At 44.0% G+C, this 4,856-nt stretch overlaps 1 long non-coding RNA gene across 50 annotated transcripts; it reads left to right on the top strand.

The window, feature by feature from the left end:
• The first annotated feature begins 1,304 nt into the window (after positions 1–1,304).
• Positions 1,305–2,780, top strand: LOC127929787 (uncharacterized). Of its 50 annotated transcripts, none has more exons than XR_008136242.1 (6): positions 1,305–1,459; positions 1,600–1,767; positions 1,908–1,991; positions 2,048–2,187; positions 2,244–2,579; positions 2,636–2,780. It is a non-coding gene; the product is annotated as an uncharacterized LOC127929787 (long non-coding RNA). The 50 variants fall into 50 exon arrangements; XR_008136251.1 differs by having other exon boundaries at positions 1,572–1,767; XR_008136233.1 differs by having other exon boundaries at positions 1,305–1,487.
• The last annotated feature ends 2,076 nt before the right edge of the window (positions 2,781–4,856 follow it).

Here is a 4,856-nt window from a genome sequence, read left to right as displayed (position 1 = left end):
TCTATCTACATAGAGGAAATGGAGGATAAGGATGTTCTATCTACATAGAGGAAATGGAGGATAAGGATGTTCTATCTACATAGAGGATAAGGATGTTCTATCCACATGGAGGAAATAGAGGATAAGGATGTTCTATCCACATGGAGGAAATAGAGGATAAGGATGTTCTATCCACATGGAGGAAATAGAGGATAAGGATGTTCTATCTACATAGAAATGGAGGATAAGGATGTTCTATCCACATAGAGGAAATGGAGGATAAGGATGTTCTATCCACATAGAGGAAATGGAGGATAAGGATGTTCTATCTACATAGAGGAAATGGAGGATAAGGATGTTCTATCTACATAGAGGAAATGGAGGATAAGGATGTTCTATCTACATAGAGGAAATGGAGGATAAGGATGTTCTATCTACATAGAGGAAATGGAGGATAAGGATGTTCTATCCACATGGAGGAAATAGAGGATAAGGATGTTCTATCCACATGGAGGATAAGGATGTTCTATCTACATAGAGGAAATGGAGGATAAGGATGTTCTATCCACATAGAGGAAATGGAGGATAAGGATGTTCTATCCACATGGAGGATAAGGATGTTCTATCCACATGGAGGAAATAGAGGATAAGGATGTTCTATCCACATGGAGGATAAGGATGTTCTATCCACATGGAGGATAAGGATGTTCTATCCACATGGAGGAAATAGAGGATAAGGATGTTCTATCCACATGGAGGAAATAGAGGATAAGGATGTTCTATCCACATGGAGGATAAGGATGTTCTATCTACATAGAGGAAATGGAGGATAAGGATGTTCTATCCACATAGAGGAAATGGAGGATAAGGATGTTCTATCCACATGGAGGAAATGGAGGATAAGGATGTTCTATCCACATGGAGGAAATAGAGGATAAGGATGTTCTATCCACATGGAGGAAATAGAGGATAAGGATGTTCTATCCACATGGAGGATAAGGATGTTCTATCCACATGGAGGATAAGGATGTTCTATGTACATAGAGGAAATGGAGGATAAGGATGTTCTATCCACATAGAGGAAATGGAGGATAAGGATGTTCTATCCACATGGAGGAAATGGAGGATAAGGATGTTCTATCCACATGGAGGAAATAGAGGATAAGGATGTTCTATCCACATGGAGGAAATAGAGGATAAGGATGTTCTATCCACATGGAGGATAAGGATGTTCTATCCACATGGAGGATAAGGATGTTCTATCTACATAGAGGAAATGGAGGATAAGGATGTTCTATCCACATAGAGGAAATGGAGGATAAGGATGTTCTATCCACATAGAGGAAATGGAGGATAAGGATGTTCTATCCACATAGAGGAAATGGAGGAGGGATAAGGATGTTCAATCTACTTCCTCTATGTAGGTAGAACATCCTCACCACCATACTGTAGGTAGAACATCCTCACCACCATACTGTAGGTAGAACATCCTCACCACCATACTGTAGGTAGAACATCCTCACCACCATACTGTAGGTAGAACATCCTCACCACCATACTGTAGGGAGAACATCCTCACCACCATACTGTAGGTAGGACATCCTCACCACCATACTGTAGGTAGGACATCCTCACCACCATACTGTAGGTAGAACATCCTCACCACCATACTGTAGGTAGAACATCCTCACCACCATACTGTAGGTAGAACATCCTCACCACCATACTGTAGGTAGAACATCCTCACCACCATACTGTAGGTAGAACATCCTCACCACCATACTGTAGGTAGAACATCCTCACCACCATACTGTAGGGAGAACATCCTCACCACCATACTGTAGGTAGAACATCCTCACCACCATACTGTAGGTAGAACATCCTCACCACCATACTGTAGGGAGAACATCCTCACCACCATACTGTAGGTAGAACATCCTCACCACCATACTGTAGGTAGGACATCCTCACCACCATACTGTAGGTAGAACATCCTCACCACCATACTGTAGGTAGGACATCCTCACCACCATACTGTAGGTAGGACATCCTCACCACCATACTGTAGGTAGAACATCCTCACCACCATACTGTAGGTAGAACATCCTCACCACCATACTGTAGGTAGAACATCCTCACCACCATACTGTAGGTAGAACATCCTCACCACCATACTGTAGGTAGAACATCCTCACCACCATACTGTAGGTAGAACATCCTCACCACCATACTGGAGGTAGAACATCCTCACCACCATACTGTAGGTAGAACATCCTCACCACCATACTGTAGGTAGAACATCCTCACCACCATACTGTAGGTAGAACATCCTCACCACCATACTGTAGGTAGAACATCCTCACCACCATACTGTAGGTAGAACATCCTCACCACCATACTGTAGGTAGGACATCCTCACCACCATACTGTAGGTAGAACATCCTCACCACCATACTGTAGGTAGAACATCCTCACCACCATACTGTAGGTAGAACATCCTCACCACCATACTGTAGGTAGAACATCCTCACCACCATACTGTAGGTAGAACATCCTCACCACCATACTGTAGGTAGAACATCCTCACCACCATACTGTAGGTAGAACATCCTCACCATCATACTGTAGGTAGAACATCCTCACCACCATACTGTAGGTAGAACATCCTCACCACCATACTGTAGGTAGAACATCCTCACCACCATACTGTAGGTAGAACATCCTCACCACCATACTGTAGGTAGAACATCCTCACCACCATACTGTAGGTAGAACATCCTCACCACCATACTGTAGGTAGAACATCCTCACCACCATACTGTAGGTAGAACTGGCTGTTATGACCAATCTGGTGTCAATGGTCACCTTCATATCTATTTTATTTATTTATAAAAAGACATTCTGAACTTTGTAAATGTCATTGTAAACAATGTCCTGGTAGTTTCTAGTAACAGAGGAGATAAAGCCAAAGCCAGATGAACAGTGTGGTGTGTTGAAGTGTGTGTTATGTTGTTGTGGTGGTGTGTTGTTGTGGTGTTGTTTTGGTGTGTCGTCGTGTGTTGTCCTGTGTTGTTGTGGTTTGTTGTTGTGTTGTGGTGTGTTGTTGTTGTGGTGTGTTGTTGTGTTGTGTTGTTGTGGTGTGTTGTTGTGTGTTGTGTTGTGGTGTGTTGTTGTGGTGTGTTGTTGTGGTGTGTTGTTGTGGTGTGTTGTTGTGTTGTGTTGTTGTGGTGTGTTGTGTTGTTGAGGTGTGTTGTTGTTGTGTTGTGTTGTTGTGGTGTGTTGTTGTGTGTTGTTGTGTTGTTGTGGTGTGTTGTGTTGTTGAGGTGTGTTGTTGTTGTGTTGTGTTGTTGTGGTGTGTTGTGTTGTGGTGTGTTGTTGTGGTGTGTTGTGGTGTTGATGTGGGGTGTTGTTGTGGTGTTGTGGTGTTGATGTGGGGTGTTGTTGTGGTGTTGTGGTGTGTTGTTGTGGTGTTGCTGTGGTGTTGTTGTGGTGTGTTGTTGTGTTGTGTTGTGTTGTTGTGGTGTTGTGGTGTTGATGTGGGGTGTTGTTGTGGTGTTGTGGTGTGTTGTTGTGGTGTTGTTGTTGTGTTGTTGTGGTGTGTTGTTGTGTTGTTGTGGTGTGTTGTTGTGGTGTGTTGTTGTGTTGTTGTGGTGTGTTGTTGTGTTGTGTTGTGTTGTTGTGGTGGGTTGTTGTGGTGGGTTGTTGTGGTGTGTTGTTGTGGTGTGTTGTTGTGGTGTGTTGTTGTGTTGTGTTGTGTTGTTGTGGTGGGTTGTTGTGGTGGGTTGTTGTGGTGTGTTGTTGTGTTGTGTTGTTGTGTTGTGTTGTTGTGTTGTGTTGTTGTGGTGGGTTGTTGTGTTGTGTTGTTGTGGTGTTGTTGTGGTGTGTTGTTGTGTTGTGTTGTGGTGTGTTGTTGTGGTGGGTTGTTGTGGTGTGTTGTTGTGGTGTGTTGTTGTGTTGTGTTGTTGTGGTGTGTTGTTGTGTTGTTGTGGTGTGTTGTTGTGGTGTGTTGTTGTGTTGTGTTGTTGTGTTGTGGTGGTGATGTGGTGTTGTGGTGGTGATGTTGTGTTGTGGTGGTGATGTTGTGTTGTGGTGGTGATGTTGTGTTGTGTTGTGGTGGTGATGTTGTGTTGTGGTGGTGATGTTGTGGTGTGGTGGTGATGTTGTGTTGTGGTGGTGATGTTGTGTTGTGGTGGTGATGTTGTGTTGTGGTGGTGATGTTGTGTTGTGTTGTGGTGGTGATGTTGTGTTGTGGTGGTGATGTTGTGTTGTGGTGGTGATGTTGTGTTGTGTTGTGGTGGTGATGTTGTGTTGTGGTGGTGATGTTGTGTTGTGGTGGTGATGTTGTGTTGTGGTGGTGATGTTGTGTTGTGTTGTGGTGGTGATGTTGTGTTGTGGTGGTGATGTTGTGTTGTGGTGGTGATGTTGTGGTGTGTTGTGGTGGTGATGTTGTGTTGTGGTGGTGATGTTGTGTTGTGGTGATGTTGTGTTGTGGTGTGGTGGTGATGTTGTGTTGTGGTGTGGTGATGTTGTGTTGTGGTGGTGATGTTGTGGTGTGGTGGTGATGTTGTGGTGTTGTGTGTTTTTGAGTTGTGGTGTTGTGGTGGTGATGTTGTGTTGTGGTGGTGATCTTGTGTTGTGGTGGTGTTGTGGTGGTGATCTTGTGTTGTGGTGGTGTTGTGGTGGTGGTGTTGTGTTGTGGTGTGTTTTTGAGTTGTGGTGTTGTGGTGGTGTTGTTGTTGTGTTGTTGTGGTGGTGTTGTTGTTGTTGTTGTGTTGTTGTGGTGATGTGTTGTTGTGTTGTGGTGTTGTTGTTGTGGTGTTGTTGTTGTGTTGTTGTTGTGTTGTTGTTGTTGTGTTGTTGTGGTGGTGTGTTGTTGT

This window comes from Oncorhynchus keta, chromosome 4, assembly GCF_023373465.1.
Source record: "Oncorhynchus keta strain PuntledgeMale-10-30-2019 chromosome 4, Oket_V2, whole genome shotgun sequence".
NCBI lineage: Eukaryota > Metazoa > Chordata > Actinopteri > Salmoniformes > Salmonidae > Oncorhynchus > Oncorhynchus keta.
The sequence above is the reverse complement of the archived record's forward strand: the minus strand, read 5'-3'. Positions and strand labels throughout refer to the sequence as shown.